Source organism: Eubalaena glacialis, chromosome 3 (genome assembly GCF_028564815.1).
Source record: "Eubalaena glacialis isolate mEubGla1 chromosome 3, mEubGla1.1.hap2.+ XY, whole genome shotgun sequence".
Classification (NCBI taxonomy): domain Eukaryota; kingdom Metazoa; phylum Chordata; class Mammalia; order Artiodactyla; family Balaenidae; genus Eubalaena; species Eubalaena glacialis.
This window is the reverse complement of record NC_083718.1, coordinates 132,231,909-132,257,774: the sequence shown is the minus strand read 5'-3', so window position 1 is coordinate 132,257,774 and position 25,866 is coordinate 132,231,909. Positions and strand designations below refer to the sequence as shown.

Sequence of the window (25,866 nt, the reverse complement as noted above, 5' to 3'; positions counted from 1 at the left end):
ATTTACCTTTACAATATTGGAACAGATGATCCCACTGTCTTGTTAATCAATGAACAACTATTTCAGAACCCACTACCTTTTAGAAAATATGCTATATGCTGATTCTAAAATTGTTTCGTACACAGAAAATGCACTTGTGTGTATATGTAATAGTATTATGATGGATATCATACAGTACATCACACAGTACATCAGAACTAAGGCCAAACTTAGACAAATGAATGATTTGCCAGGCCAAAAATTTAGCACACCTTTAGAGTATGATAGTAAAATGTTTATACAATATATAATCTGCATTGAGACTGAGTACTACAAAGAATCAGTTTGGGAAGGATTGCTTGGGGCAGTATTTGTTCTTTGTATTGCCTTGAGCTACTCGGTTCTGACCAAAAATTTGCATTCCCCCACAAAACAGAAAAACATGCAGTTAATCAGACCCACCATTCTTATAAGGCCATTTAAAGAACTTTCACTATTTGTGCATACTGTCCATAGCCTCCTGCCCATCACTCTCCTCCCCCAAGCAGCTAAAAAAAAATTTCCTTCCACTCATATAAGTACTATTCCTAAGAGGAGGCTTCCTTCCAAGTGATAAAATTTCAGTGATTCATAGTATCTTTGTAGATTAACACTCAGGTCAGGGGTCTCCTTGATTTACATAGTTAAATTTCCTTTGATACAGGAGACTTAGAAGACTTCCCTAAGATGGCACAGGCATCAGTTAAGTTGGCACTAGCTGCTGTAACAGCAACAAAAACAAAATTTGTAATGACTTTATACAGCAAACACCTATTTCTTGAGCACATAAAGTCTAAATGGTATTTTCTGATTGGTGGGTGGTTCACATCCAAATGAGCACCTTTTCTTCTTGTGTCCCAGCAATTTCCTAAGAGCTCAGATCCTCTGAATTTAGCCTACAGATAGGGAAGAAAGATTGGGGGTGGGAGACACATCCACTTTTAACCACTTTGTCCAAGAAATGGCATATCATTCTGCTCCTATTCTATTGTTGTGAGTGTGTTACATTGCCTCACACAGATCCAAATGGGCGTGGGGACTGTGGAAGCTGAGTGGGCATCCCCTTCCTGGCAACAAGTCTACACCTATGAAAGAACAGCATTTGAATATTGTCTCTGCCAAAGGATGCAGAGGTGGCATGGAGTGATTAGACATTAACCAAGTGAAGAGCAGAGGGAGGCATTAAAGGGAGGGGGAACAGTATGCTCAAAGGTTGTGAAAGCATAATTATGAAATATTGTTATAAAAATGGGAGCTCAGAAGGGGCAGTTACTAATGCCCACTCTGATTCAATCAGGAAATATTGAGCACTATACTTGTGTTCACCATTTTGTACTAGAAGAGGGGAATATGGAGTTTAACAAAATGCAGCCCCTGCCATAAAGACACCTCTGAGTCTTGTGTGAGAGACAGAATCTCTCACACAACTATTTTCCCCAAGTCACAGTCAACCAACTATTTTTCCCAAGGTTTCTTCTACTTTTGATTTCTAATATATCTTGAGTTACTAGAGTCAATGTTTATTTCAATGTTTCGATTTCTTGGAAAATTATGAGTTGGTATTACTTAATTGATTAATTTATCCAAAACTCAGTTTTATGGAATGCTTACAAAATGCTGAATTATCTCATTGGTGCAAGAGATAAGGTGGTAAACAAGACAGACAGTATCCCAGCTCACATAGAGGTCCCATACTTGTGGAAGTTACATGAGCTGGGAATAATTTCTAAATTGACTGACAGCTGGTTTGAGTTTGAAGTAGGCATATTATTAGTATAAACAGAAATGGCATCTTATTATATGAGGCCCTTCATGTGTAGCTTTCCATTATTATTTTACAGGTTTCCAGAAGATGATTTTTCAGTGAACAGCATTATTAAAATAATATACAAAATCAAGACTCATATATAGAGCTGTTTTAATGATACATTGTTTTTCTTTGTACCCTGGAATCTAAAATAAATATTAAAAAATGAGATTAGAATGAACTACTAGATGAATATTTTAAACTACTTTATTCTTAGGAGCAGGTATTTGATAATTAAATTAGAGATGGGCTAGATATTTCATTGAGAGAATTAACCTAATGCATTTGATTAGATCTAAATCTTCACATATGTATAATTCAATATAACTTTAAAGGCAACTGATTTCTATTTGTTGATTCCAGTTGCTGAAATATGAATTAGAAGTCTTTCCATTTAAATGCAGATTCAGACTTTCCACCTGAGGGGCAAAATAAGTCATTTCTTTTGACTGAAATATATATAGGAAATATATATATAGGAAAGTTTCATTTACATGAATATTCCTTCCCAACACAGGAGATCTTTTTCTTGTGATATCTAGAATATTTATTGCAATAATTTTATAACCTCCTTCTATTTACTTCATTGTTTTGTGATACAATTTCATGTGCTGAATAATGAAGATAAAAAAAAATTAAACTTTCAGTGGACATTGGAAAGGTGTGTAGAATTTTAAAATAGAAGTGATGAATTAAACAGCACTGAGTGACCAAATCAAAATTGAAATAGAGGATGCTGAAAAGCTAAGCACATTAATATACTGACAGAGATATAATATGTAGAGCCATTTTATGCCTTTTTCTTTTATTTCTTTTTTTTATTCTTCAAAAAATGAATCCTGGTAAGAGTGTTTTAAAATATAAAGCCCTGGGTTATGTATGCCAACTCATCTAATGTATACCTGAAAAGCTGCTACACTCATCTCCAATATGGAGATTTATAACACAGAGAAAATCAGAGTGGAGATAAATCATTGTAAAAGAGTCATATTAGCATCTTATTAAATGATTTCTTGTACTGAATAATAGTTAAAGAGATAGTTCCATTTTAATAAGAAAGCATGACAATTTTTGCCAGTTCAAATGTTATGAGAATCTAAGTCCAAATATGTATATATAAAATAACCATTTTTATAAGAAAGTATTTACATGTGAACAAAATTTAAAGTTAAAAAACAATATTTACCTCACATATTTAATAGAAAATTTTACAAAGTTATATTTTTATAATGTATCTCCTCCCTCAGAAGAGATTCCATCTGGAAGAATATTATTTATGGCAAATAGTACAATTTGTCATTACTATGGCTTGAATACTTTCATGCATTCATTAAACAAAAAATTGTGAATACATCTTATGTGCTAGGTACTGGAAATTTAGAATTTAAACAACCAGTCTCTGAAGCATGTAGCATACAACCTAAGTAAAAAGCAAACTTTCAGTACTGTGTATTTTAAAAGATTTCATTTGGAACATCTAAATCTGAAACACTATAACCTTGGTTTCCCTGACACCATCCTCATCTGGTTTTATGATTATTCTGGTAGTTCCTTCAAGTTTCTCCAGGGACTCAGTTAGTTCAGAATAATAGAGAATATTACCAAAGGAAACGATGTGCTCTTGTTACACTGTACCGTCCTTGGGTGATACTATCCAGGTACACCCCTTCATCCATCACCTCTATCAGGGATTTTCAAACTTCACTGTGTAAGAATCATCTGGGTGCTTGTGATAAATTTAGATTTGGGAGGTCTGGTTGGGGCTCAAGAATTGTAACATGAACCCATGGTGATTTTGATGCAGGTCATCAGAAACCACACTTTGAGTAACATTTATCTATGAACTAGCAGTACCCAATCTATTGCTGAAGCCCAGATCTCTCATCTGGACTTCACTGACATATAAACAATTACTACTAGAAATCTCCTCTTGGGTGTTGCAAATGCCCGTCATACCTTACAAACCTCCCCACATCACAATGCCATGGCTCCCCAGCATATTTTTCATACTACATTCCCTGGCTTAGAGAAGTCAACCTTAATACTCCTATATGATAAATTAGAAAGTTAGGTATTATCCCTAACTCTTCCCGTTACTTTATTTCCCTCATATGATCAATTACAAGATCCTATTTATAACTCTTAAATAAATCCTGAATTTGTTCCATTCTCTCCTTACTGATTCCTCTGCTCTTACATTGCTGCCATCTCTCCTGTTTACACAATCATCATTTCTCAGTATATTGTATATGTTGACTCCAAAATGTTCTCTGACCCTCCAAAATTAAATTTACACTACACACTATAAGCCAGATGATATTTCAAAAAAACAAATCAGAAAAAAGTTAAATATAGATAAATTTAAAAGCCCTTACCATAGTTATTTGTCCATGCATGATAGGGCCCCAGCTTAACTCTCTAATCTGCTGTCTCGCCATTCTCCTTGCTACCTCACTGAACTTACTATACTCCTCCAAATGCACTCTACTCTTCTTTACCTTCTGGTCTTTGCATATGCTGTTCTTTCTACCTACAATTCTCATCATCACTTGTCTAACTCCTTCCCTACTTGGATGGCATATCTTCGGTGAAGTCTTCCTTCTATAGGAAGTTTAGCTTGGATCCATTTTCCACAGATTGCCTGTTAAGTTTATCTCCCATGCAATATTTGGGACATCCTTATACTACAAAATTATTCATTGCTTATCCGAAATTAAAATTTAACTGGGAAGCTTATATTCAGTTTGGCAACCCTAACATGTCCCATATAATTTATAATACCACAATTGCTCTTTGCTACTTGTATCTTTTAAGAAACTGTAAATTCCTCATGGCAGAAACTGTGTCTCCATTTTTCTACATTGTGACACTACCCTTTTTGGGTAGTGTCCGGCAGTTAAAAATACTTGACAAAAAGAACAAAATAATGTACTCAGTATTCAAACCTTATTACTTCTCTTTTTCACTATACCGTGTTGCTTCTAAACCCTAACAGAAATTTTGCATTTAGTAAATATGAATACTCTAAATATAAAAAAATACTGCTTAATTCTTAACAGAGACTAGGATTTCATACCGTAACAAGACCTATGAATGATTATACTTTGGGTGTAATTTACCCCTGTGCAACAAATATAATTCAAGGAATCATTTATGAACCCAAAGCTCCATGAGGTCAGTTGTCTCAAAGACTCACAAAAACATGTTAAATAATGATGTGGACTGTCATTGTTAAAGTTTATTTCAATGAGAAGTAAGACTTTTATTAGAAAGCATTAGAAATAAATTGAGTCGAATTTTTCCCATTTGTACTCAACGAAAGTCCATTGTTCTCAATTTTCAGATTTTCAAAACTTTAAAGAAAATGTTCTTTGAAAAGAGAGTCATTTAAACAGTTTTCTGAGACTAAATATAGAGTTTTCTATGTACTGTGACTGAAAACAATGATCTGGCTATTCCGAGTAAATTCTAAAAATAGAAAATACCAATATCAATTATAGGTCCATTAAAACAAAGCTTTTTGTAATTGACTCTAGTAACAATTGATCTCCAAATGTCACAAGATGCCATGAGGCTTTTAGAATTGATGATGGATAGCAATTTTAGCAAAATTAGGCATAGCTATCACAAAGCAGAAACAGCATCTGTTACATGAGAAGGAGTTATTGGCGTATGAAAAGAGCTGAAAAACAATATTTTGGAACTAGTTGGGAAAACGTGCATTTTTCCCCTCCAGTGGTATTTGAAAGTAAAGGAATAAGTAATCAAGAAATAGCAGATAATGGTAAATGGTATTTATTCATTGAACAAATGCTTATTGAGGCCCGGCTGTGTGCCTGACAGTATTCTTTGCTTTGAGTGGGATATAGATAAGTAGCCAACAAAGAACAGAGCAACTAACTTTTGATTCAGTGATACCAATTATTCCCCAGTTGATGACTTGTAATGCCTAGATTTGAGGGCACTAAGAATACTGATGGCCACTGAGTTTCTATTTTGTGTTTAATGCTTTTGTAAATAAAGCAAATTGGTTTATCTCCACCCAAGAATGTGTGGTAAAACAATCCTCAAGCTGTTAGGTACCACCACAACCTTACCTCCACCATCTCCTCTCAGATATTCTCTTCTTCTGGCTCCATTTCTACTGCTGTCCTTTCTGTGGAGGCTGTCTCTTGTTTTATTTTTTGTTCTAATTTTCTAGCTCTTATATTTCAAGTCAGTGTGACAAGTAATTTGTCATCCTTGCTCCCAGTTGCAACTTCCAAAATATTTCACCCCCTTTAAGAAGTATACAGACAGGAAAATCAAAATAATAATGGCAGCAAATTCCTTATCCTTTTGAAGCTCATCCCATGCACCTCAGTTGCTCACTAACCTTCCTCTTTGCCCTTTTATTCTGACCTCTCATCCATTCCTCTCATTAACTGAAGAATTTAATTTTTAAATTATAGTCTTTTTCTGCATCCTTACTCTTATCTCCATTCTAATGACTTCAATATTTAGTAAGCGAAACATCCAAGTTCTTATACTCTTGATTCCTTTACTTCTTTACCTCCAGTGAACATCTCTTCCACTTATTTCAGTCTTTCACTTCCTATGAGTCAGGCTATGTTCAGACCTTATCATTAGCAGAAATTGTACCACTTCTGAGTTCTCTATTTCAAATATTTCCCTCTCCAACCACATTTTTCTATTCCTTTAGCTCACCGGTTTAATTACCTTTAAAAACACGATTCTTTGGTTACATTGACCTTGCCAGTACATTAATCACATTTATCTCTCACTTTCTACCACAGCCCCTTCTCTCTTGACCTCCCAAATTCAAGTAATTATAATCAGTCCAGTGCAAATACCATGAGCTCACTTGCCTCCCTCTCTTTGTCTTACTCACTTGGTAATTTCCCAGTCCTGAATGATCCATGCAGCTGAAAAACTACATCATCTTTGAGAAAAATCACATGATTATTTTAAGCTGGCTGGTATCATTTTAAAATTAGCAAAATCATTGTGAAATGGACTAGCATTCTTACATATTTAGTTTATGTATTCATCAGATATGTATTGGTAATGTTCTATGGACCAGGAGCTATCCTAGGTGCTAGAGTTATGAGTGAAAATTTTGAAGCAGATCTTGGTTTTTATGTGGCTTATATTTCATTGGGTCTAGAAAGAAAGGCAGACAAAACCTGAGTAAATAAATAAGGATTCAGAGAACAGAAGATAGTATTAAAGGCTATTTATTCACTGAAAAAAAATATGTACTGAGCACCTACTATCTGTCAGGCATGCCATTATAAAAAAAACCTTAAAATAGAGTAATGATATAGAAAGGCCTGGAGTGGAGGGGAGACTTTATAAACTCTATAATGCCTCCCTTATGGGGAGATATTTTTGCTGACACCTGAATTGTAGAGGCTGGTAGAAGAGTTTTTCATGATGGAAAGATTAGTCTTCCAAACCCCTGAACTGGGGAAAAACATGTCCTGTCCGAAAACAGAAAGAAAACACAAGGAAAATCTGGCTGGCGCTTTGTGGCCCTGGGAAAGAGTGATGTAAGCTGAGGTTGGAGAGATAGGAAGGGATGATGGTGTGATATTTTTCAGTTTCGCCTTTGTTAGAGAACTATGAAGGCAGAAAAGAAACACTGACTCTCCTTCCTCAAACACATTCAAACTTCCCATTTCATTCTAAGCAAATGCTCTATCTCTCTCTCTCTGTAATAACCAAGAACTCTGAGACTTTCTTTCTAGCATTAGTTGTCTGGTTGGTCAAGTAAGGCCCTGTGTTGAAAAGTAAAATATCCTGATTATAGTATAGAATAAATTTATATTTTAATCAAGAACATCATTGGAATCCCACTTTCAACATGTGTATGTGTTGTGTGTATGCATTAGTCTTCAAGATAATTTAAGAAAAAATGTATATGCTCATATACATAAGGCGATATAAAGGCTGTGCTCTGCATAAGTGACTGATATAATTTGTATGTATGTGTTCTAATGATCTTAATCTCTCAGCGTTACATAAAGAAATGTCTCTTCCACAATTTTCTGATTTAAGTCTTTCCCCCACTTCACCTCCTTTTTGTTGATCAGAAGGGGTCTTCTGCAGCATTCAAAGTAGAACTGGGTTTTACAAAGCAATGCAACTCTGGAAGCCAAAAAAAGAAACGAAGTGGAAAATAATTGACAAACATTTTAAAGCAAGAATTTCTTATGCTCATGACATTTTAAATGACTGAATTTTTCCAGAGTATCTAAAATGCGAAGTAGATAATTTCTTTCAACATTTTGTTTTAAATTAAATAAATTTTCAAAGAAATCTCAGTATGTTTGGTTTTTAATGCCTCTTTCTCTGTCAACTAATTTTTTTTTTTTTTTTTTTTTGTAGCCCAAAGCAGGCTTTTAAAAAGTGTAGTGTGGTAATTGCTTTATTCTGACAGGAACTTCCATATGCTGAAGATGTGAACATAATTCCTTGGTCTATTCAGAAGTAAACATGCCCAGTGGTTAAATGAGTTCAGATTATTAAGCATTTTCTGAATAGTTATATTTTTGTGAAATTAGCAATGAGATTTTACATTTTTTCTCCTTCTACCTGTCAGAGATAACTGGTCAACATGAGGACATGTTTGAGAGGTTTGGTAGTGCTGTAAGATAAGGTGGTTTCCCGTTTTCTCCACTGACAGCTCTGAGCCGCAGGGCTCTTTGTCAAGTTTCTATACTATTTTAGTTCCTCCAGGCCACTGACAACCATGTGGTTTTCAGAGTTCTCTTGGCTTTGCATTATAGACTGCTCAGATCCCCAGACATCAGTATCAAGCTAGTGTCTACATCTAAATGGCTTCCTTCATTAAACTCCAGCTTTGATTTTCAATCTATTAAATTTGTGTGTTGTTCAAAGGAATAAAATGATCTCAAGCATTTATTTAATAGGCTTTGTTTGTACAATTATTAAGTTAAGATCATCACTGAGTATTACTTCATCTGGAATGATAATTTCAAAGCTGTCATTTTACAAGCAGTGTCAAGAGAATAACAGAATTTTGAAATCAATTTTGGTGAATAAAAGTTTTTTTCTTACTGTAGGATACAGTAAAACTGAACCAAATAATTTAATTTGGAAGTAAAGCCAAAGTGAATTCACAAAATGTGTAAACTCTAGAACATTTTTAAGAGATTAGTGTTGCTAATTTAAGGTACTTCAGACTTACTTCACTACGTGTATACAGATCATTTGAATTAAGCACTTTTTCTGTTTATAAGTAAATGATCATGATCATTCTAAGCTGCTAGAAGGAAGTTTCTTCTCTTAAGTAGGTTTTATATTCCAAATAGTTTTACATATTTTAATTCACTAAGTAAATATTTTATGCAAAAACAATGCAAAGATAAATTTGATCATGGATTCCACATTTTACAAAAGTTAAAGTCCTATGCTTTAGTGTATACTGGGATATCTCTATAAATAATACATTGATCATAAAAAGGAAATGGATTTCTTTTTAATGATATTACAGCATGGTCATGCTTAAATGCCTATTTAAAGAGAACCTATTTCAGATGAAAGGGAATGGAATGTAGATAGATTCACCTTCCATTATCATATGATAAGAGCAGAGGAATGACCTTCAATGTCTTCCCAAACGTAGATAAAATGGCTTTCTCTGGATACATAGAAAAAAACAAAACAAAACAAGACAAAACCATGGCTTCCATTTACTCTGCCAATTCATCTTCTGTAACCTATCAGAAATGGTCAAATCGGGATTATCAAGGACTCATTTTAATCTTGGTTTCAATTTCTTTTTCCAGAAGCATTTTGCCAGAGAAAACAAAAGTAGCAGTTTCCTGCTCTCACTTGCAACTTACATCTTTTTCTCTCTCCTTACATCCAGATTAAGGACAAAATCTGAAAGACCGGAATTATTTTTAGCCTCTTCACCATTTCATATTGAAACCGTGCAGGACCCTGTGGGTCCCTCTTGGGTACAAAAGCCTCTCCATGTCCCTGGTTTCTTGTTTGTAGCAAAAAAAAAAAAAAGGGGGGAGGGCTTTAGTCTCCCAGGCCTTCCCAGAGTTCCAAAAAGCAGATTCAAACAGTTAATGATTAGGACAATAGAGTCACAGGACTCCTAGTTCCTCCTGAAGGGATGCAGATAACAATCTGATGCATATCTTTGAGTTGTTCTATAGAAACTAAGATCCCCACTCAGGTGGAGGACGGTGAGTACATGCTGACCACAAGCACTAGACCCTGGACTGGTTGGAACTAGAATGTTGAGTTTATGGAAACATAATCCCTGAACCTCACCACCAACCAATCAGAAGGTCCAGGACCTCATCATGTATCCTAAGATCCTCTCCCCTAACTCTGTCTTTAAAAACCCTTGTCTGAAAGTCATCGGGAGTTCTGGTCTTTTGAGCACGAGCCACCCATTCTCCTTGCTTGGCCCTTGCAATAAACCTTTCTCTGCTCCGAACTCTGGCCTCACTGTGCACTGCGCACAGGAACTTGGGTTCAACAAAAATTTTTTCTTTTTTTTTTTTTATAAATATCTCTTCATTTATTTCAGCCAAGATCTCAAAAACAATAAAACCAAATTGTACCAGAAAGTGTCAGCAAAAAATCTCTTTCTCTTAGGAAGTCTGTAATATTCCAAAGTGACTGGATGTGAGCACAACTTTGTGTGCAGGAGCACATCGTGCTGCCAGGTGTCCTCTGGAGGTGGATATCTAGATGCGGGACAAGGGAAGAATCCAACTGTACGATCTTGAGCTGTGTTAAGACATGGTCACCTCTTGGGCTGGAAAATTCAGATGCCAATACCAGAGATGAAGCTGTTCAAAAATGGTCTGAGTTGAAGCTTAGCCATAGGTTTGGAATTCTAGGAAGATCTGGTAGCTGTATTCTTGACCCTGATCTCTGAATTATAAAGAGTGTTATTTGGTTAGGCAACAGGACTGTGAAAAGAAGGACTACCGCAGAGAAGCCAGTAGTTGGTCAGGAACGTCAAGCATCCACATTCCATGTCCTTATGCATCACAGATGCGACCAGCTGTGAGCAAACCAGGTTCATTTCTTTTTTTCAGCCATCTTCATCAGCCGATGCTCTAAGTCTTGATTTAAGGATCAATGGAGACCAAGCAGTAGCAAGGGTTTTAGAATTAGTTTCCTTCTAATGACAGTTTTACTATAAAATGGATACAAATAAACCAATCCACCAATGGAAAACTGTGAAAAACTGGTGATATCTGTAACAGCTATTATAGTTGTAAATTGTTTACATGATTTTATCATTGAAATATATGTCACTTGCTTTGAAATAAGGCAGTAGCTTAAAGAAATGATGCCTTACCTATCTCCAGCATCTAAAAGCATCCTATATTAAGCCTGATAAGCAGTCAATTCTGTCTGTGGCCTACCCTGAATACTATAGACTACGTACCATAATGTTTTGCCCTCAGCAGATAAAGAACAAATGTATGTGACAAATGTGAATATACCATTTCCCCTATTCAAGTGAATAAAATTACACCCACTATATTCTACCTTCCCGCTGACCCGACCTTCAATTTTTAGAGAATTAGGCATGTCTATGTGTTGAAATAAGTACAACTCTTTGTGTTATAGGAAGATAAGAGCAGAGACTAATTCAGAAGCCTATGCTTAATATTTATGAATCATATGGAAATACTTGGGATGGGTACCATTTTCAGTCACAGAACTTATTTTTAAATTAATTTTAAAGACCCCAAGATTAAAGTTTAAAAAACAAAAACAAAACAAAAAGAGAACATGAACAGCTATAGTTGTCCATATGCTGCTAATTCTAGCAGCCAGAGAGGAATTCCACCACATGTCATGAGGCAAAGGGCCTTGCTGTTTGTTGTTGGCTGTCTTGGAGGAATCCATCGGTGACTCTCCCATTTAATGGGCCTCTGGTCTTAACCTATCAAAGCAAACCTATCAAAACATCTCTTTCCCTAGAGGAAAAGACTAGTAATAAATACTTAAGAAGTATAGTGTGTTATCTAACGTCCTTTATTATCATCCTAGAAAGTCTCAGTAAATATAAACATGAACTACTTATTGGAGTAAGTGGTGCCTGTCAGTGGTCACTCTATACTGATTTATTGAATGAGGAATACCTTGAACTTGAACTTCACTTTTTGCTCTCCCGTCTCAGAAACTTAAGACATTGATTAAGCCCCACTGGTGACTAACTTAGTGACTAATTCAAATGGGGCCGACAGGGGCTAAAGCATAAGGCTTATGGCACTAGTACTCAAGGCATCCTAAAGCCTTTATCTGAGCCAACATAAGTTACCTAGTTACTTATGCAAACTCCACCCCACAGCCTAGATCTGGAAAAATCAGCGGGGGGCGGGGGAGGGAGGGAGATCAGCACCCATCACACACTGCATGTCACTCCTTCTGCAGCTATTCCTAGCCAGCACGTGGGAAAGATTTTATTTGTCATCACATTTCACTTTTCCTTGATCCTCTACTTTCTTAATGGCTGCTTGGATAGCCTCTTGGTTGCCCAGGAACTGGTGAGGTCCAACAGCGTGCAGGTTCTCGTCCAGTTCCAGGAGAATGGGGACTCCAGTAGGATGAGTAATGTTGATAATGTCTTCATCTGAGATACCTTCCAGATGTTTCAGGATTGCCTGGCTGCTATTTCCATGAGCAGACATCAGAATGGTTTTACCACTTAATACTTCAGGAGCCATCCTTCCGTTCCAATAAGGAAGGAGTCTCTCCAGAACATCCTTTAAGCTCTCGGATCGTGGCAGCTGATCCAAAGGAATGTCGCACACTTTGTACCTCCAGTCGTTGTAGATTTCGTGGTAGTAAGGATGGGACTCCTCTATGGGTGGTAGGGTCACATTGTAGCTCCTTCTCCACAGCCTCACTTATTCCTCGCCGGATTCAAAGCCATTTGCTCCCTGTTGAGACCGATCAAGCTTCCATAGTGACGCTCATCGAGACGCCAGGAGCTTTCCACGGAAACCCACTCCTGCCCCAGCTCTTCCAGGATTAGCCAAGCTGTGAGGATGGACCGGTTCAGGATGGATGTGAACACAAGGTCAAACTCAAAGTTTAGCGCTTTGAGTTGCTTCCCACAGTTCTGAGCTTCTTCCATTCTTTCACTCTTAAGTTTTTGATCCACCCAGCTACAAAAACGGTTCTCTTTATTCTAAGCACGCTCTCCATGTCTTAACATAATCAGTTTGTACTTGGACATACTGATGGCTGAGCTTCTCTAGTGCTTTCCAATGGGCCAGTGTTCAGTGACAGCAATACGTCTGCAAAAAGGCCACCAGCTGCAGGCACTCCTCGGAACCGCTAGCAGCCAGTGCCTCCAGAACTCCTCACTGCGGCCGGCATCAACTCTCTTTTCTAGCCTGGGAGCTAGAAGGGGCAGGTCCTAACAAAAAGATTTTCAATATCTTCTAGATGTGAAAAGGAGAAATAGAATCACTGATCCAGGACTTTTAGAATATCCATGGTTAAATTTACTTTGAAGACATCAGTTTTCTATTTCAAAAGCAGCCCCTCATTCTGTGATTTGTAACAAAAATTATTAAAATTAGAAGATGCCTCATATATATGATTTTTCATTAAAGATCAAATTTCAGATTTTTGCTTCATAAATTACACAACATGCCATTTGGAAAAGGCCAATATTTTGGTTCACTTGTCAATGCTCTCAGTGTTTAATGAAGCAAAGTGTAGCTGTGTTGATATTTTTATTGTGGCACTTGATTATATTTTCATTGGCGGACCCACAGATGGCCATTTTTAATCCAGAAAATATCTGGCTAGATACATTCTAGTTTTGATCTACTTGTTGTTCACATATGTTTGGAAATCTCTGCTGCCTTTGGTTTTTACAATGGAAGCTTTTATAATGAAATATTTACATTGACTTCCTAGCTTTTTTGAAAGCCCTCCCTAATCTGCATCTCAACCTACCTTTCCAAACTTTATTTTACTGCTCCCTTCGTATGTCCTCTGCTTTAGCTAAATTGAACTGATCATCATTCTATATGAAAATCTGTCATTGTTCCTTCATTCCTGGGCCTCCCTTCACTGGAATTTTCCTGACCTCCAACAACTCACCCTAACCTTTATATCAAGCATTATTGCCACCTATTAAAGTATGATGTGTCCAAAAGGATTAATCTCCAAAATATATAAACAGCTCATGCAGCTCAGTATTAAAAAAAACAAACAACCCAATCAGAAAATGGGCAGAAGACCTAAATAGACATTTCTCCAAAGAAGACACACAGATGGCCAAGAGGCACATGAAAAAATGCTCAACATCACTGATTATTAGAGAAATGCAAATCAAAACTACAAGGAGGTATCATCTCACACCAGTTAGAATAGGCATCATCAGAAAGTCTACAAACAATTAGTGCTGGAGAGGGTGTGGAGAAAAGGGAACCCTCTTGCACTGTTGGTGGGAATATAAACTGATATAGCCACTATGGAGAACAGTATGGAGGTTCCTTAAAAAACAAAAAATAGAATTACCATATGACCCAGCAATCCCACCCCTGGGCATATACCCAGAGAAAACCATAATTCAAAAAGACACATGCACCCCAATGTTCATTGCAGCACTATTTACAATAGCCAGGTCATGGAAGCAACCTAAATGCCCACTGACAGACAAATGGATAAAGAAGATGTGGTACATATATACAATGGATTATTACTCAGCCATAAAAAGGGATGAAATTGGGTCATTTGTAGAGACATGGATGGACCTAGAGACTGTCATACAGAGTGAAGTAAGTCAGAAGGAGAAAAACAAATATTGTATGTTAACGCATATATGTGGAATCTAGAAAAATGGTACAGATGAACCAGTTTGCAAGGCAGAAATAGGGACACAGATGTAAAGTACAAACGTATGGACACCAAGGGGAGAAATCGGGGGTGGGAGTGGTGGTGGGATGAATTAGGATATTGGGATTGACATATATATACTAATATGTATAAAATAGATAACTAATAAGAACCTGCTGTATAAAAAAATAAATTAAAATTAAAAAAATAGAATAAAATAAAGTACCATATGTCTAATCTTTCAACTCCATAAGTGCTGCACTAAATTTTGCAGATGTTTTTCCTTCCTTGAACTCTGGAAGTATTGCCTTATTTCTTAGGATACATTTCTGTTTACAAACTGTAAGCTTCTAGTTATCTTTCTCCTTTCAGAGTACTTATTCATGTACTCTCACTACAACTATTCTGCAATATAGTCACCTCCTTTCTTCCTTTTCCTGACCCCTCTACTTTGCATCAATCTTTACAACTCTCCTTTCTCTTTATTAACTTGAACTTCATGGCACCTTAATATTATTCATACCCCCTAGAGCTTATTTCTTTATTTTAAGCCCAACTTTTAATGAATCAATACATCTTCCCTGTGCCTTATCTTGTGCTCTGTGGAAAAAAAAAGTAGAAGCCACCAAATAGTCTCCCTGATCCACCTACATGCATCCCATTTTACTAGTAAAGAATTGTTCTGCATGTGCCAGTCTGAAGAAAATCTCCCCACCTGGCTGTGGATCCCATCTACTCCTATAATCACAAGTACTTTATCCTTCTCTGACAATTCTATCCTTTCTCTCATACATTCAACTTCTTCTCATTGCCCCAGAGATCTTAAACATAGTCAAATTTATTTAATTAGTTAAACAAACAAAGAAAAACCCAAATCCAAGCTTTATTCTCCCTTTCGTTCCTCTCCAGTTACAGGCTCACCTCTCTTCTCTCCTTTATAGCCAGAAGGTCAGATAGTGAACTATACCCAAGGTCATGATTTCTTTTGTTCCTACTCACTGCTCTACTCATGCTAACATGCCTTCAATCATCATGATTCCATGAAGTAATTTTCACCAGTGTGACTAATGATTTCATGTTGATAAAGATAATGGATATGTTTAATGTACTTATTTCATATCTTTGTAGTATTTGAGCCAATTAACCACTGTCTTAAAACAAACACTTTCCTTCCCTTCATTTCCATGACACGATTTCTCCTAGTTTTCTCGTAACTCTCTGGCTGCTCCTTCCCTGTCTCATTTGTCGTCTCACTATCCTTTACCTAGCCATTAAATTTAGAGTTCCTCAAGGTTCAATCCAAAACCTTCTCCTCTCTCACTTCATATTCTCTTCCTAGGTAATCTCAACCACACTCAGAGGGGTAATCACCATCAATGCTCATCTCTGCCTCAGATTTCTCCCCTGGGCTAGACCTACTACTCTGAGTCTTAGCCAGTCTATGTTCCACATCGTAGCTAGAGAGAGATTTAAAAAATCAGAATCTGAAATTGTCTTTCCAGGCCCTCTCCTCCAAATTCTCCACTGCTGATTAAAATTCTTCAGTTGTTTCCCTTTGGGATCGTCCCACGCTAGGCTTTCTTCACTTCAATCACTCAGGCCTCATTTTGGTTCATAGTGATCATCATGATTTCTCCAACTACTAGTAATTTACACATGCCATTTCTTTTTTCCTAGATGCTCTCCTCTTCTCCCTTTAACTTAAGTACAACTCATCCTTCAAATGTCAGCTAAAATAGAACTTTGTCAAGGAAGATTGTCCTGACCTTTCTGACTAGAAGACCCCCTCATATACGGCATATCTCTCCTTCACACCACTTAGCAGAATTGTCAATTTTTCTCTGATAGTGAGATTATTAGATTAATATCTCTCTTCCTTCCCAAGAGCAGTTACATGGTCTTTCTTTTCTTGAAAATAAATCCCCAATATCTAGAACAGAGCCTAATAGAGAATAATAGTTCAATAAATATTTGGTCAATGAATAAATGAATACATGATGAATTCCTCTTTTAGTATACGTCACTCATCAAAATATACTGTACACCTTGCCCTTAGTAAGAGTTCTACAAGTAGTTATTGTATTGTATTAAGTGATATATATATCATATATTAAGTGATATATATCATATATATTCAAATATATTTATATATGATATATAATATATATTTATATATATTTGAATGATTGAATGCTATTTGAAAGAAAACAAAAATAGAGTAGAATCTGTAACTTAGAACAACATATTGATATTCAATTCAACTCTGTTCATGATTATTTCCATACTGTTTTGTGTGGTATTTGGACAAGAGCCATGGCAATTGGTTTTCTTTTGGATTAAGAAATTTGCAATAATGTCCTTCAGCTGATTTATTAGAACATCTGATTAAGGTTGGCTGTAGCAGTTTCTGTTTAAATTGAAATGTCACTTTGTTGTCCCTTTTAGACTGACATGAATTGACTAATCATTTACATTTTACATTATATTAAACTCCAAGTTCTTTGAATGAAATAGCTAGTACTGTCACACTTTTGGAGTTTGGTTTTGATGAATATATTTGTCCCACTCCCTAGGAAAAAAAATGGTTATAAAAGCTCAATATAACATTATTCATTTTCCTGGCTTACCCCACATCTTGTTTTTGAGAGCAGCATGCATCAAACAGTAACAAAAAATTTATTTTTTAAGGATGATTCATTTTAGCACATTTTGAAGTAATCATTTGTTTGTGATCTCTTATTGATAGAGGAGATGCAAAAACCACAAGCAATAACCACTAATCACTAATTAAAGTCACTGATGAGAGAAATTTGAAAGAAACACTTTACATTTGCTTTGGAAGAAAATTCAGAAGTATGGCAGGGCTCTGGTTAAGTTTACAAATTTTACCTAGTCCAGGATATCTAATATCCAAATTGTACATTCTATATTAATCACTATTTCTAATTAAAGTTTGAAAATATAATATTGCCTTTTTATTAAACAAAAATGAATGTTGATTCCCACTAATTAAAAAGGAACTTATTATCACAGGATGGGGTTCCAGGAAATTCTAAAATATTTGCCAGGTTGATTTTGTAATAAATATTTTAATACAAACATCAATGAAATTATATTAAACAATTAAAATGAATGATGAGCAAAAAGCACTTTACTTCTTATCTAATTATAAAGTAACAATCTCCTGATTGGTCTTTCTGCCTGCAGTCTGGCTATATCTAAGCTCTACTCCTCCTTGCAGGCAGGATGGTCTTTCTACATGCTAAGCAGATTGTGTCTTTTTCTTTGTTCAGGTTCTTTGATTTCTCCCCTAGCATTCAAAAGTAAGTCCAATGTCTTCAATTAAAAACCCTGGACCTTCATGATCCAGATAGAACCTGTCTCTCATTCCAGCTTTAGTTAAAGCCATTTATAGAAACACACACACACACACACACACACACACACGCACACACACGCACACACACACAAACTCTCCCTCCAGGCAATGGAACTGCCTACCTTTCCCAAATGCTTTATATTGTTCCTTTCTCTGGTCATTCATACTGTGTTTGTACTACAGGAGAAAGCCTCTCCCTTTCTTCACCTAATTCCTGCTTATTTTTCAGAGCATTTTCCAAATTAAACTGAATATAGTACAGTTAAAATATCACCTCCTGCAGGATGCCAACTCCTGATGCTCCAGTTTCTTTTAGGACCCCAGAGCACTTTGCAGTAAACCTCAGTCACAAGACTTTATAACTATAAGCATCAATTTGCTTGTCTGACTTGTGGCAAAAATGTATATACTTTGAGGATGAAATTTTCTTTAATTTAGTATCTGCTGGCCCCTGGCATACCAAATTCACTTGCCAAATACTTATCTATCTGGTGTGATGTGCCAGTCCCTTAGGTTGGAGTTACAGACACAGAGATTAAAGACACATGGCCCCCATCCCTGAGGAGTGGATCATGCATAGATAAACAGTAGAGACTCAATACTTAGTTGCTAATTGAATTAATAAACAAAGAAATCTCAATTCTGAAAACTGTCTAAAGAGAAAGCTAAAAACTTTAATTACAAAATGGTGAGAATGACAAATTATTACAATTTATTACAATATATGATTAAATGCATGCACCCTAAATCACTGACTACGTTATGCAAATTTAACTGCATGAACCAAAATTGAAACTCAGCTCCTCTCCTTCTTTGTCTTTTACTCATTCCTATGATAAATGGCATATGGAGTCTTTTGTTTATTGGGATCTTTGGTTTCAAGGATCACGCCCTACCCAGCCACCTTGTTGATATCTCCTTCCTAATCTGGCAGTGTAAATGTCAAAGACTAAGACAAAAGCATTAGTCTGATTTCTAACTTGGAAGCTTCATAGAGAATTTTAGCGTTGGTGGTAGAGACAGAGATTGGTGTTGGGTGGGGACAAAAATAACTTTATGCTGCCCCGGCTAATTACTGACTCCACAGGCAAATGAAACACTTGTTACTGGCAACTTTCCAAGCCTACCCGTAGTAGATATTTGTGACATTTATTAATAGTTTCAAGAACAAAGCTTTTGTCCCAGAGTGTGCTGGCAGCTGCTCTGTCAATGGAAGGATTACCACTCAAATACCAGCTTTCTATCAGGATACCCCTAGGTTGAGGATTTGTCTCCAGAACAACAGGGACGTTACTTCCAGAGTACATCCAAAACAATGTGCAACATGCAGTATCAGGGAGAGGCAATCTTGTTACTTAAGGTAAACTTGATGGGGAAATTACTGTGGGCATCACCTGAGGGTCCACTATGGTCGATTTTTCCATCAGTGACTGGAGAAGGACACATTTGATTCATTTCAGCCCAAAAGCATTCTCTAAAGTGTTATAGATGTGTTTAACATCATTCCTAAGAGAAGGGAGACAGGCAATTTGCTTTATCTGTTTCAAAATAGTATTATTCTTACTGTGCAACTCAGGTAGCTCTACCATTAGGTGGTACATAGATATTTGAATGGGTTTCCTGATATAATTCGAGAGAGATTTTGATGAAACTGGTCAGCAATAACCGCTTTGGTTGGTTAATTTTACAAAAATGCCTGTGAACATTTGCTTAAAAATGAAATTATAATAGAAAAAAGATGAACTCACATAAAGTACCTTGTAAAATGTGTTTAACTGGAACTTCGGGGAGTCTTTTTCTCTTTGCACATTTTTGGATGACTGGGACAGGATACAGAATATTTTTCTGAGTTATTTTATCCTTTCAGAGCAGAGATACAAAAAATCCTAATCAAAGTTCCTGTATATTGTGTGGCAAGGTGCGCTGTGAGGATACAGAAGCAAGTAACTCCACATATTGCATAGATCTTGAAATGAGGGGAACTCCATGCTACCGAAAACTTATTTTAAAAAAAATCTGGCATTGTTCCTAGAGCTTCTGGCTTTGTGCCACTTAATGAAACACTCATGATAGATGAGCACTCTCCCTGTCATGTCTATAAAGGAATGCTTGATGATTTTATTAACATAGGCAGTGTTGAAACCTCTCTTTGATGAACATTCTAATAACGATGCCCTCTATGCTAGCAAAAGTTCAGGGAAATAACAAGGAAGAACAAACAGATGAAAGGAGACATCACAACATTGCAACACATGACAGGTATCTGACTTCAATAATCATGTGCTCTGAAACAGTATGCAATATATAGAATTATGTATAGCAATATATTATATATATAGGCCCAAAGAAAGAGAAATTCTGATTTTCAACTTGCAGCTGGCAATGGTACCAAAATGTAGTCCCCCTTACAAAGCAATATCTTGATTTTGAGAATTTGTGTTATTTAAATCACAATCTGAATTTTTTTTTATTTTAGTATCTTATTGTAGTTGAAAATTTCTTCACTGGAATTAGCAAGTGAAACACAAAATGAGCTAAGAAAAGTTTCACTTGTTCAAAGAGAAACCAACAAGCCAATTCAGGAGTCTGCAGAAATCATGGCAGTCTAGACATGGAAATTTTTGCCTAAAGTCTGTTCCTATTTAGATGAAAACTTTAGACTTGGTGGTTAGCTGTTAATAAGGAATATTCTGGAAATGAGGGAATTGCAAATGTGCAAATGCCATACCTGTTTGTTTGACCTGCCTTTTCATTGTAAAACTATTAATGTTGCATGTCAACACCACTTTTGCCTACTTCAATACCTACTACCATCTGCTTTGCCCATTCCTGCCAATCCCTTACTATCTAGTTTAGAAGTCATACATTCTTTTTTTTTTTTTTACATCTTTATTGGAGTATAATTGCTTTACAATGATGTGTTAGTTTCTGCTTTATAACAAAGTGAATCAGCTATACATATACATATATCCCCATATCTTCTCCCTCTTGCATCTCCCTCCCCCCCCTCCCTATCCCACCCCTCTAGGAGGTCACAAAGCACCGAGCTGATCTCCCTGTGCTATGTGGCTGCTTCCCACTAGCTAGCTATTTTACATTTAGTAGTGTATATATGTCCATGCCACTCTCTCACTTCGTCCCAGCTTACCCTTCTCCCTCCCCGTGTCCTCAAGTCCATTCTCTAAGTCTGCATCTTTATTCCTGTCCTGCCCCTTGGTTCTTCAGAACCATCTTTTTTTTTTTTTTTTTTTTTTTTAGATTCCATATATATGTGTTAGCTTACGGTATTTGTTTTTCTCTTTCTGACTTACATCATACATTCTTGGAAGCCTCCTTTAAACCTCACAGCTGCCTCTCTGATATATTCCTCTAACTTTATCTTCTTTATATCACCTCTTATACTGTATCTAAATTGCCTGTTTACTTGCTTGCCACAATGAGATTATGACCTCCTACAGGACAGAACAGTTGTCCTATTTGAAATTATAACCCAGAGTTTAAAACCTAACATAATATTTTTGAATGAATACATTAATGAAGATATAAATGAATATCTGCATTCATTATATAAGCCAATAGTGACTTATAAAATCATATTTAAAATACGTTCTGAAGTAACACATGTATTTTGGGAACTATCATAGTGTTGAAGTGAAACATTTATTTGACGACAAAATAACTGATCATAGTGCATTCAGTCTCTCTGGAATACACAAATACACATGTTTGTATGGGTTATCTATATATATACTTTTTTCTATATCTCCCATATATCCTAACAGGTATTTATATAGATAGATAGATATAAATGATATAGATATATCTTCATCAAAATCTCTTCAATATTAGCAATATTATACCACAAAAACTTATGATATATTTACTGTCTTGGACATGGACATCCAGAAAAATCTTATTTATCTCAGCTCTATAAAAAATGAAATACATTGAATAATATTTTATTTTATCCCAAAACAAAACATAAAAATCTTGAAAGATACACATTTTAAGACATAAATTCTTATTTGGTTAAATCCAAGCAACTCTTTAAATTCAGCTTTAGCCATAATTAGAAGAATTTAATTGTTGTTTCTTTTCTTTGGAGAGGATTGTTGTGTCAATATAAAATTACTTATATATTATTCATTTCAGAGCTTACATTGAATTTCACTGAGAAAGGAAATTCTTTTTTAGCAAAAGTTATGAGCTTAATTATAAAATATATAATATTTTGAAGACATTACACTGGAGGTACAAGTTTATGATACAATAAAAATTTGATGAATGTATATGATACTAAATGCATTAATTAGATTTGTGTGTTATACCATACATTTGTAAATATACAATTTACAGTGTTGCCAATTACATTAGTAAAACCATTCATCTTTGACAAACAATTTGTGTACATTAGCTTCTTTTTTTTTTTAATTAATTAATTAATTTATTTTTGGCTCTGTTGGGTCTTCGTTTCTGTGCGAGGGCTTTCTCTAGTTCCGGCAAGCGGGGGCCACTCTTCATCGTGGTGCACGGGCTTCTCACTATCGCGGCCTCTCTTGTTGTGGAGCACAGGCTCCAGATGCGCAGGCTCAGTAGTTGTGGCTCACTGGCCTAGTTGCTCCGCGGCATGTGGGATCTTCCCAGACCAGGACTCGAACCCATGTCCCCTGCATTGGCAGGCAGATTCTCAACCACTGCGCCACCAGGGAAGCCCTAGCTTTTTTCTTTTTAACTATTCCTTTGAATTACTCTTGGAAAATATACTTTACTTTTGGAGACTTGATATAGTATATGTATTAAAATATTTTCAAAATAAATACAAAAGCACAAAACAATAATTTATATATTCAGTCTTGTTCTATCATTAAAAATAATATCAATTTCACTATTAATTCAAATTATATATGTAAACAATCATACTATTTCAATTCATGATTTCAATGATTCATCTTATGAAGAAAGTATATTTCCCTCAAGATAATAGGATAAGCCTATAATACCGAGGTTTTCAAAATATTTGAAATCTGTTTCAACATTTTGTGAACTTAGAAATACTCTACTATTAGGTTTGTAGCACAATTTTTCTTTTTGTTGACTATCAAAGATGATATCTTTGTTAGTTACATTACTCTGCATTTATACAAAGACTATTTAAAATTTAAGGTAGAGGTAGTGGACACAAAAGTATTTAACAAGGTCGCTTTTCAAATGTGAAGAGTTCTGGCACTTTGCAATGCATCAAAAAGCAATTTGTAATTGACAGTTTTCTTACCTAGAGTGTTTCTCAGTCAAGAGAGTGTTCTCCAAAGACAGTCAGCTGGGTAAATGTCAGAAGCTCAAAAAGTAAATTATAGTACAAATAGTGTTGATATTTCTATGAAATGGAAGAAAAGCATATTTATTTTTAAAATATAGAATTTTATTTAAAACAAGTGAAAACCTTCTATTGTGACCTTTACAAGATTCCAAACAGTGACGAATTTGGTCATTACAAATAACCTTTTCCAGAAAGAGCTTTACCATTTGGGACTTTCATTTGGTAATATATGTGAATTAATTTCCTTTCTACAAAATAACTCATGATATTAAACTTTTTATGAGATATTTTATCCCTAAGATTACAGTTTTAAACAAATTTTAGAAGGGAAAAAAAGTAAGGGAACAGCTATATGATAGCCTATCATTTTAACTTGTATGGGGGGAATTATTAAGTCATTTTCTCATTTCTTCCTTCTGTACAGAATGATATTGTACTTTTGTGAGCTTTGTGGGTAATTAAGTCTCACAACATTCTTAAAGAGCTTAGTAGAATTCTCTTCAGAAGATTCACTCTAAAGCAGTTTCCAACTTAATAGGTGGGATTCCCTGCATTGTTAAGTCATTTGTTTGGAATCTGGTATTCCTTTTCACCATATAAATAATATGATGTATGGTGGTTTAAAGTAGTTTTCCAAGTTAGTCTTCACTATTTTTTTTAACTCTTGGGGACCCAAAGAGAATGTGTGCGTGTGTGTGTGTGTGTGTGTATTCTAGAATATATAAAATTATGAAGATAAATTTAAAAGTGGGCAAATATTATTACCCACTCTCAGTAGCTTGCATAATAACATCTCTATTAGAATATGAGTTCCAGTCCCAATCTGGAATTATAAGACCACAAACTGACCCAATGCACCTGACAAAAATGCTCTTTTTCTTCAGTCCCACATCTCTAAGACACTGGAAAACCAAGAAGACCATAGGTCTGTTCCAGTGATTGGATCTTCTCATTTTACGACAGGATTTCTGAAAGGCAGAGGAAGGGAATGCATAGCAACACATAAGGGATTAAGGTGCACTAAAAGACCAGGTCTCTTTCCCTAGTTTAAAGTCCTTGTCAAATTAGTCCTAAGTTTTTTTCACCTTTCCATCTCTTTCCTCCCAGGAACACTGTCCCTGCCATCTTCTCCACGGTTAGCCAGCCGCTGAATTGCAAACTCTATGGACTACTGGGAAAATAGAATACTTTATACCAGGCTGTCTACAAAACCTGATAGGGAATGGTGAGTGTCCCCAGAAAGCTAATACATAATAAGGGGAGTGACATTAGCACTTTTCAAAAAATCTTTAAGAATTATTAATAAAAATTATATCAGTATTCATTGGAAAGTAGAAAAAACTAGATTTAGACCTTTCTTCCCAGTTATATATGAAAGGCAATGAACTTCTCTGACCACTGTATCTAAAATGGTAGCCACACATTCCATCCTCTAATTCTGCTTTGTAACCTTATCATTGCTGATATATTTGTTTTCTGCTCCTTGCACTGGAGTAAAAGCTTCATTGATGCAGATATGTTTGTTTTGTGTAAGTTTGTGTGGTATTCCCAGGTGTTAGAACAGTGACTAGCATACAGTAGGTACTAGATAAATATTTGTTGAGTGAATGAACAAATAAATGAATACTAATTCAAAGACTTAATTGCTTTGAAACGTGACTCCCTTGACAATACATGCTTATATACATTGCAAATAAGAACAAACTATCTCTTAATGGGAAGACATTAAGGGAAGTTTTAGACACCTGCTTAATGACTGCTTTGCACATACATTTCTTGTCTGAACTGGTTTCTCCTAATCCAAGTCTCCTTCCACAGCAGTTGTTAGGCTTCCCTCTTTCTCACCAGACCTGACTTCAAAGCCACAATTCAAATCGGCCACCTGTTTTCTCTGCTTCACAAATTAGATACTACATGGTTCAAAGCTGCAAAGGAGCATAACAAAGTGGATGAGAGACAAAAAGGATAAAAATCAGAGCTTGAAAAAAGAAAATTAGAAAATGTCCATAATCTACATAAATTGCACTACACTGCAGAAAGTGATTATTTGCTCAGGTAGTCTCTTCAGATCCTGAAATGCTGAGAGAATTCTACATACACTTTACCCATGAGTGTGTCCAAGAGGACTGTGAGAGTCACAGAGGTGATAATACAGCCTACTATGAGTGGTAGTGGCCAAGCCGTTAAAACTTATTTCCTGGTTCCTTTGTATCAGAGACAAACAGGATACTCATGCCTACAGAAAACATGTCCCCTTATTAGAACACAAAAGATGCATGAAACCATAAAATATTATTAATTTTGCAATGCTATTATTTAACAGAGATGATATGGAAATTAAGCTTTACCTGAAAGAATACTACCTGAAAGTTAATTTGTTTGAGGGAATTAGTCTAATTCCACATAGGATTTCAGGTGTACTAATGAAACACATATACTAAAAATCAATGGTAAAAGGGTAATAATGAATCAGAATCG

At 35.7% G+C, this 25,866-nt stretch overlaps 1 pseudogene; it reads right to left on the bottom strand.

The window, feature by feature from the left end:
* Nucleotides 1-12,297: 12,297 nt before the first annotated feature.
* LOC133088484 (bisphosphoglycerate mutase-like) lies at nucleotides 12,298-13,162 on the bottom strand (annotated as a pseudogene).
* Nucleotides 13,163-25,866: the final 12,704 nt, after the last annotated feature.